Source organism: Gymnoscopelus microlampas (assembly GCF_963454915.1).
Source record: "Gymnoscopelus microlampas genome assembly, chromosome: 22".
Taxonomy (NCBI): domain Eukaryota; kingdom Metazoa; phylum Chordata; class Actinopteri; order Myctophiformes; family Myctophidae; genus Gymnoscopelus; species Gymnoscopelus microlampas.
The window spans coordinates 38,654,683-38,664,682 of record NC_139959.1 but is presented as its reverse complement, the minus strand read 5'-3'; the positions used below and the strand labels follow the sequence as shown (position 1 = coordinate 38,664,682).

The 10,000-nt window shown below is 40.5% G+C and overlaps 1 protein-coding gene across 8 annotated transcripts in view; it reads left to right on the top strand.

The window, feature by feature from the left end:
• Positions 1 to 10,000, top strand: part of LOC311038507 (receptor-type tyrosine-protein phosphatase mu-like) — a 131,409-nt gene that overhangs the window by 2,560 nt on the left and 118,849 nt on the right. The window lies entirely within an intron of this gene.

Genomic DNA, 10,000 nt, shown 5'->3' with positions numbered 1-10,000 from the left:
GAGCAAGACGCTGAACCCCTAATTGCTCCTGATGAGCAGGTTGGTGCCTTGCGTGGTTTCCTCCGCCATTGGCGTATGAATGTGTGTGGGTAAATGTAATGCACAATCTATGTAAAGCGCTTTGGGTAAAAAGCACTATACAAAATGCACCATTTACTTATTTATCATTTAAATGGGTGAGGCCGTGCTTGGACTCGCCACCAACAGCGTGAGCCATGGTGGGGCGGGGTGTGGCTTCCAGAACACAGGAGTGTTCTGTGGCAGCATAGTATGTATGACATGTATGACATTCATACCCTTGAGCCCTCCCGATTCTCAAAACGAACTGCCTTTGATTATTCTGGCGTAGTATGCAGCTACCTTTATCAAGAACGAGCACTCCTTTCAAAGTAATAGGGCGACTGAGTAGAATACGGTGGCCGTGTCCATTGAGTTCAGTGGAGAAGTGGCGCCCTGTTCTATTCGGTTCCACTTTCTATATTCTTATCTTGTTGTATATTTTACAGACGGTCTACACATCACCCCAACATTTTGTCGCTTGTACCTGTCCTGAGTGACAAATAAAGCCCTCTTGATTCTTGATTCATAACCGCTTAAAAAGCAGCTGTCTGGGTATGAAGAATCATGACATCTCCAGTGAAGGAAGTGAAAAAGGCTGGTCGATGGCTCAAGGCTCCATAAAGCAGACAGGTCCACAATTACATCTTAGGTATTTTATTTACCTCTCGACGATTAACAGACAGTGCAAGCCGACAGATACAAAAATAAATAAGACTGGCCAAAAGCCAACGTTCCAACAATAGGAAACAGAAATGAACACTTAAAGCTAAACTTCCAAAAAACAACAAATCAGGAACTCAAGAGACAGTTAACCAGTGGTGGAAAAAGTACTCAAATGTTTTACTTAAAAAGTATCAATACTGCAATGTAGAAGTACCCTGTTACAAGTACATGTCCGGAATTCAAAAGTGACTTGAGTAAAAGTACAAAAGTATTGGTATCAAAATGTAATTAAAGTACCAAAAGTAAAAGTACTAAAATGTTTGAAAATAGCCGATCTACAAGCTCACAACGCGTCGCGATGCGACGCGTTGTGAGCTTGTAGATCTGCTATTTTCAAATAGCTTAGGTATAAAATAGGGTTGAAGTGGTTAATGCATGTTTCATAATGTAATAATTTATATCTGCAAAGTAACTAGTAACTAAAATTTTCAAATAACTGTAGGGGAGTAAAAGTACAATATTTGCCTCTGAGATGTAGTGGAGTAAAAGTAGAAATATAGACAATTGGAAATACTCCAGTAAAGTAAAAGTACCTCAAAATTGTACTTAAGTACAGTACTTGAGTAAATGTACTTAGTTACTTTACACCACTGCAGTTAACAGGCTATACAACCTTCCACGAAGGCCCTGGCATCTTTCTCCTAACGTCGTCTAGCTATAATTTACTACAATCTCTGGCTGCTGATTCGGGATTCGGTTTGGCTTTTCAAAATAAGTCAGTAAATAAGTCAATCTGACCCTAGATCTACTTGGAGGCATTAAAAACACCGGTCGCGTCTTTCCAGTCCAGTTTCAGGCTTTTATGTATGTAAGGTCCAGGAGGTTGTCTGATTCCTCGCAGCATATGTGATGCGTTTCTGTCACATTGGAGTCTCAAACAAGGTTGTTTCTTACAATAATACGCAATGTTTCGTGAAATTACACATTTACACCTGTGATTTATCTTTTTTGGCTGTGTACGATAGTTTTCTTTCAAATACGATAATTGTAAGCCTCCGGTACGACAATTTAACATTTCCCATCTGGCAACACTGATTGTACATTCCTTCCTAGCATTCAAAACCATCTATACTTGCAATCCTCTGGAATCCTTTCTACTGTTAAACGCTGGAACATATTTCCGTTTGGCCTTTAGGCTTTGTAAACAAACATTTCACAGGGCAGATATGAGAAATAACTCAATTGTATACTGTGCTACGACGAAATGTTCATGAATAGCTAAAACAAAAATGAGCAGATCTGCACTGTCACTTCTCAACAGTAGTTCTCTGGGTGAAAGCAGGGAGAGAGCCTAGCTATAAACAAAGATAAGAGAGGACCAAGTTGTACCCTAAACCAGTGGTATTCCTATGAGAAGCATTGGGAACCTCTAGTAGGAGAGCGGAGGAGGACCTGAGTGTTCTGGTTGGAACATAAAACTCCATAGAGTCCTTGATATATGAAGGTGCTAAGTTATTAAGTGCTTTGTAAACAAATAAAAGTGCTTTCAAATCAATTCTAAAAGATACAGGTAGCCAGTGTAGTGTTGACAGGACTGGACTAATGTGATCTCTTCTTCTGGTATTTGTTAAATATAAGAAGTAGAACAGTATACTATAGGTATAAGTATAATAAGTATAATTCTACCGCAGTTCCTCCTCAGTATCAGACATAATTTCCCAGTCGTTTGCATTCCTACTTGTATTTGTTTATATGGAGCTTGGGTGAGTTCACCAGGCTGGACTTCTTCCTCTGCTGACATTAGAAAACATTATTTACGGAATGTTCTCTGAATGTTGGGGGTGGGGCGGGTTTAGCCCTTCAAACACACATTTCCAAAATGTGCTGTTTTTTTTATACCATTATTAGATTTTCCAGCATTTCAAAATGATGTGTTCTCTTGTCTTTAGTCACATTTAGTTTACTGTATACTGTAGAATGGATCGTTACATTTAGGTGGAATAGATTACATTTAGGTGATGTTAGTTTTACATCAGGCCAGTATTTTGAGCTGCGGTAGTCTAGGTTGAATGGATTACATTTAGAGGAATTTAGTGGAAGCCGACTTTAGGTCGACCTAATTACCTTTTCCTGCTTCTCTCTCTTTCCCTGTCTTTCCCTTCCTGTCCCCCTTCCTCTCTCTCTCGCTCTCTCTCTCTCTCTCTCTCTCTCTCTCTCATCATAACACTATTCAGAACAACTCTTCCATATTATCAAGTCAGAGTTAAGACTTACACACATCCCATGTAGAATTGTGTGTGTGTGTGTGTGTGTGTGTGTGTGTGTGTGTGTGTGTGTGTGTGTGTGTGTGTGTGTGTGTGTGTGTGTGTGTGTGTGTGTGTGTGTGTGTGTGTGTGTGTGTGTTTGTGTGTGTGTGTGTGTGTGTGTGTGTGTGTATGTGTGTGTGTGTGTGTGTGTGTGTGTGTGTGTGTGTGTGTGTGTGTGTGTGTGTGAACTTGAATGTGTGCGTGCATGTGTCAGACAGAACATTCTTTTATGAGTGTGTAATCGTTGCTTCAAAGCAAATCTCTCAACACAACATAAAACACAGACGCACGTGTGCGCTCACACAACACACACACACAGAGTTGTGTTTTTCCAACATGTTAACGACTCGTAAGACTAAAAATAGCCAATCTGCAAGCTCACAACGAGCCATGATAGCTTATAGGTCGGCAATGTCTTTCTACAGTAACTATCTTTTTTTATATATAATGTATAATAATATATAATGACCCATAAATGCAAGTTATGATTTTGTGCAACATGTTTATGATATTTGACAAGAACTCAAGCCCCTCTTGTGATCTTTGGCGGCCCCAAAGCGGCGCCAGACCCCAGATTGGGAAACACAGAGTTAGGAAACAGGCGTTTTGTGATTGCAGAGGATCTAGCACTGTAACTCTCCATGTGATCGGTCTGTTAATGTTAATGTGTATGTCACATGTCAGGGGGAGGATTTCAGATTGTATAATGTTCTCCCAAATGTACTCATGGTTGATGATCAGATTAAATTGTGTCATGGGTCATGGGGAGTTACTTTTAAAGGTGCTGCAAGCAATGTTTTTTTTTTCTTTCTCTTTTTCTTTTCAGTAACAAGGAGTATCCTCATTTCTCCAGGTCTTTAATTAAGAGGAAAAAAATAATAATCAGGATACCAATGTCATCCAATCAGGAGAGAGAACCATTTATCAACTGTGTTCCAGTTCCAAATGTGTCTGTTTTTTAATGTATTTGTATTATTGTTTCATCACCAGTTTCACTTATTTATCCTGTTAAATATATAAGTTCTCACTCCTGATCGGATGAAATTGGTATCCTGACCTGAAAATGTATTTTCTGTTTAATAAAGAGCTGGAGAGACATGCAGGGAGACCCCTGTTACTGAACAAACTCTACAGCACTGATTACTATCAGAATATTACATACATTTAAATGAAGCACATATCTTATGGACCCGCTATGGAGTCACTGACTGCTTGTCTAATCTGAATAATGTTGTCAGTGAAGAAGGAGGCAGATTTATATCAGGCTCTGGTGGATAAGAGTTCAGAGGCTACTGACACAGGAGGGTTTGTTAGCCTGTCCACAGTAGTAAACAAAGCATGTGCATTAGTCAGTGGTGGTAACATTACTCAAATTTTTCATGTATCACAAGTATCAATACTGCAATGTAGGAATACTCTGTTACAAGTAAAAGTCCGGTATTAAACATTTACGTGTGTAAAAGTACAAAAGTATCACAAGCGTCACAATGCTTCGCATCGCGATGCATTGTGAGCTTGTAGATCGGCTATTATAAAATCTACAAAGTAACTAGTAACTAAAGTTTTCAAATATTTGTAGTCGAGTAGACGTAAAAGTACAGAAAATTGGAAGTACTCGTAATAAAGTAAAAATACCTCAAAATTGTTCTCAAGTACAGTACTTGAGTAAATGTAGTTACTTTCCACCACTGTGCATTATTCTGGCAATTATATCAGAGAAGGGCCGCCTTGCATTTCTCAGTTCCAAATGATGAATTGCAGCTGTAGGGAGGAAACCTTGTATGTCCAAAACTATTACTGTTCATAAAATGAAAAGAAGAAGAAGCTGTGTTTCAATTCACAAGCTCTTGTCAGTGGTTCAATATTTACAGTATAAAACCCATAGACGGACAGCGCCTGGTGGCGCTATAATAGGGCAATGTTAAAAGGGTGGCATTTGTTCCTCAGCCGCAGCGTTGTGTGAATGTGTGTGAAAGGTTTCACCGCTATCGGACGCTGCGTTCGTGATTTGCAGCATTTTGTTTTGTTCGAAACGGGCCACTCCTGCAAACTTCTGTCCATCTTAGCCAATCAGGATGGAATATGAAAAATCTAATGACTATAGAGATCATGTGTACCGATTTATGTAAAATATGGATAAAATCTGAAGTTGGCTTCCTGGTGGCGCTATAAAAGGCAGATGTGAAAAATGCAGGCAAAGGTTTTTCCTTGGCCTCTAGAGAGTGCGCATACAAAGTTTTACACAGATCGGTGCAGTTCTAGGTAAATACAGGAATGGGCCTGTTATAGCGCCACCATGAGGCTGATTTGAAAAATGTCAAGTGGCATATCATCCTCGGCCTAGTGGGAATGTGTTCTGTGTTCATGATTTGAGGCATTTTGTTCAAAACAGAGCACTCCTGCAAACTTTGGAAGCCAATCTTGGATAGAATATGAAAAATCTGAAAGACCCAATACAATAATTAACACAGTAATTAACACCGTAATTAGGTGGACTAGGGGGACACACAAACGTGAATGTTGTAGATGTTTTGTACGTTGTCCTGTTGAGTGGAAAAACACAGAGAAATCACTGCTGCTGCTGGTGTGAATTTGGCATCTCTCCCTGTCTCTCTCTCTCTCTAGCTTCCTCTCTATCTATGTCTCTGTCTCTGTCTCTGTTTCTGTCTGTCTGTCTGTCTGTCTGTCTGTCTGTCTGTCTGTCTGTCTGTCTGTCTGTCTGTCTGTCTGTGTGTCTGTCTGTCTGTCTGTCTGTCTGTCTGTCTGTCTGTCTGTCTGTCTGTCTGTCTGTCTGTCTGTGTGTCTGTCTGTCTGTCTGTCTGTCTGTCTCTCTCCAGATGTATCTGGTCGCACCCATTTCCTTCCGTCTATTCAATAGAGCTCTGCCCCCCCCCCTCCCCACCCCAACTCACAGTTACATGTAAACTCTTGTAGGTCAACTTTTAGCTCCCATAGTAGAATAATGTAGTAATAGGATCAGATCCTAGACCAGTGACAATACAATCAACCTATAGTAAGGAGTACAAGGATAATTATAATGATAATTCATTTATTTTTATAGCACTTTTTTAAAACAGAGTCACAAAAGAGCACTGACCCAACCATGAAGATAAAACAGCACAGTAAAAGAAGAAGATAATAACGTTAATTAAAACAATAAATCAGAGATAAAAAAAACAAACAAACAGCAACTTAGAGTCACAGTGAAATGACATTTTCTGAAACGGCCTCACAACGAATCAGAAGGTCCCATCCCTTCAGGCTATGGAACGGTGGCCCATCCCTTCAGGCTATGGAACGGTGGAATCTCACTCACTGCAGCCGGGTGTAGCTGAGGGCTAGTGTTTGTAGCCTGCAGGCTGACTCTGCCTAAGGGAGAGAGAGACAGCCAATGTGAAGCATTTTTGTCAGTATATTGCTTTTTTCTAATCTATGTTTTCAGAGACATATTTTAGTGTACTGATTAAGTTAAAAATGAGTAATACACCTTCTGGACGTCTGGACGTCATCTTGAATGAGATTCAAAACTGAGTAGCTCTATCTGTAATTAAAATCAGCTGTGTTTGGAGGAACGTGAGCTATTGGAATCACGCAATTCATAAGAGTCTATCTATGTCATCACGCAGTATGTTTGCTTTTACAGGAAGTAATTAAGATTGGTCTTTTGATATAAAAAATACTCATAAATGGCATCTATTGTTAGGTGTGTCCATATTATGACCACAGATATTCTCTTTAAGTGTGAAATTTTTTTTTTTCTCTAAGGTGAATCTTTGAAGTTTGTAGCTTGTGGGTTAGCTTTTAGATCTAATTGAGTCTTGTAGCTTGTGAGCTTGTAGATCTCATTGAAGCTTGTAGGTTGTGAGCTTGTAGATCTATTTGAAGCTTGTGAGCTTGTAGATCTCAATGAAGCTTGTAGCTTGTACATCTCATTGACGCTTGTAGATTGGGAGTTTGTAGATCTAATTGAAGCTTGTTGTGAGCTTGTAGATCTCATTATAGCTTGCAGCTTGTGAGCTTGTATCTCTTCGTAGCTTGAAGCTTGTGAGCTTGTAGAGCTCATAGAAGCTTGTAGCTTGTGAGCTTGTGGATCTAATTGAAGCCTGCAGCTTGTGAGCTTGTAGATCTCATTGAAGATAAATTATTAGACACATCAGATAGTTTCCGTACATAAAGCCCGATCACACCGACCAATGAGGCGAGTTTTAGGAACAACCAGGAGGATCACATCCTAGATCAAGGGTTCCCAAACTTTTCAGACCACAACCTCCCAAAATAATCATATTTGAACTGGGGACCCCCCACACTGACAAGCACTTGGAATTGTATGCATTATATTTAGTTTGACTAGTTTCCACAGAAAAATATTGTGAAAATAGCCGATCTACAAGCTCACAACGCCTCAATGTTTGCCGCTTTCTTACGCAACATTTGACAATTTGGACAATTTGGACAAATTGGCCTTTAAAAATGTCTTAAAAGTAATGAAATTGCAACTTAAAAAATGTGTAGATCCTGTATACACTTATACTGTATGTTGGTTTGTTTACTGTTGAGTGAGAATCAACTAATCATCTGTCCCGACCCCCAGTTTGGGAACCGCTGTCCTACATCAGTGTGTTGGTTAGAATCCTGAGAAACAAGCCTTTTGGCACAGCTGTAGAGCGAGGGGTGTGTGAGAGAGGACCACGTATAGGGGCAACACGTAGCAGGAAAGAAACCTTCTGCACACTGTCTTCATATGCAAACAATTCAAGGATTCTTTATAGGGATGTCCGATATTATCGGCCTCCCGATATTATCGGCCGATATTAGCATAAAAATTGATATCGGGAAAATATCGGTATCGGTTTTTGAAAAAAAAAAAAAAAACATTTTTTTTTTTGCTTTATAAATAAGTTACAGGAGTTCTTACTGTATATGGTGTGTGATATGAAATTTAAGCTTACCCTAATCACAATAATCCCCGCATATATCGGTATCGGTTGATATCGGTATCGGTAATTAAGAGTTGGACAATATCGGTATATCGGTTATCGGTAAAAAAGCCAATATCGGACAACCCTAATTCTTTATTGTGAAAACACAACGTTTTGGTCCTGAGACCTTCATCAGGTCATCTTAAAGCTATTTTTCACCACTAAGGGTTAACCCAGAACCTTTCATAACCAAACCTGGTTCTCTCAGGACAACTCATGAATGCATAAAGGACAAGTCATGAAGGATAAGATTTTTTTTTTTTTAAATATAAAATGAGAAATATATTTATTATGGTTCGGCAATGAATTAGATCTACTTTTAGGTACTCTGATAAAGTGCATCTCCCAACCATAGGGACTCTGAATCCCAATGCAATCTTTTTTTGCAAGACAGCAGTGGTGAGAGCAGCAGCATCAGCATGAGCAGCAGCAAAAGCAAGCAGGGTTGAGTATAGTGCAAACTTCCAGTTTAAATAGAGCGGTCTGAGAATGAAATGAGTGTGTGATTGGACGAGTTGGATGTGAACATGAAGCCCAATGGTCGGCCGCCAACAATTGCACTTAATTCCCTGACAGAACTTTCTCTGTGCATGTCTGTGCCAAGCGCGACCGGGGTTGCCACATCTGCTTATTATAATTTCCCTGCAAGATTTGATTTGAAAATAGCCGATCTACAAGCTCACAACGCGTCGCATCGCGACACGTTGTGAGCTTGTAGATCTGCTATTTTCAAATAGCTGATGTGTATGTTAAAGTGCTCATGTGGCCCATAGTTGCTTCTTTTGGGCTGGTTTTCCTAGACCTGGTTGCTTGTTTCTCTCACAGAATCTGGCAACACTGAGCGCGACGCTCATATCTTTCAAGGAGCCTGTGATGAGTTCTGTGGTGGATTTGTTTGTTTTTTACGTGTCTATTATAACCAGAACCAGGGAGGTACACAAAATGAATAGGAAAGGCAAAACAATTAAATCAAAATAACTTTGAAAGTACAAGTTCGGACTTGTGGGTTCCCAGAACTCAGGATTTGTACTACCTCCTGACTGAGATAGAGCCCAAATGATTAGGTCCTGAGTACCTCATCTGAAAACAGAGCCGTAGCGTATTGGAAACAGATCCAGAACCTGTGGAATATGTTAGATGGCACGATTCAGTTCGCTTCGTTTTTGAGAGCCATTAAAGAACTGACGAAGGAAGGTCTCAGGAGTTTTTGCACTTGTGTGTGGGAGTTTTCTTTTTTTCTACTACCTTTGTTATAACCTTGACGTTACAAGGATCTGGTCCTAGATCATCAGTGTGTGTTGAACTTGACATTAAAGGATCTGTTTCAGATCAGTGGCTCAGTGTGTGTGTTTTGGTTATAATCCCAACAGCAGGGGAGCTGATGCTGGATCAGAGTGTTTGTTTCCAGAAACAAAAGGCTGACTAGAAACACCTGGAAGTCACTGATGACCCCATGTGTCGCTGATTCAGGAGTTTACTGTTCCCCTGAAAACTGCCTTATTGTGTGAGTGTGTGTGTGTGTGTGTGTGTGTGTGTGTGTGTGTGTGTGTGTGTGTGTGTGTGTGTGTGTGTGTGTGTGTGTGTGTGTGTGTGTGTGTGTGTGTGTGTGTGTGTGTGTGTGTGCGTGCGTGTGTGTGTGTGTGTGTGTGTGCATGCGTGCGTGTGTGTGTGTGTGCATTTGAGAGGTGCTGAGTTAACAGAAGTATTCTAATTAAAGACGCTTGTATCGGAGAAATGCACACGCACGCACGCAAGCACAAACACAGACACACACACACACACGCGCACGCACGCACGCACACACACACACACACACACACACACACACACACACACACACACACACACACACACACACACACACACACACACACACACACACACACACACACACACAAGCACACATCATATTTGATAGAAGTGACCATGACCATGGCAACCACCTGTCCTAAGTCATGCTCTGTTGCCATGGTTATCAGGGCGAGGCGACCA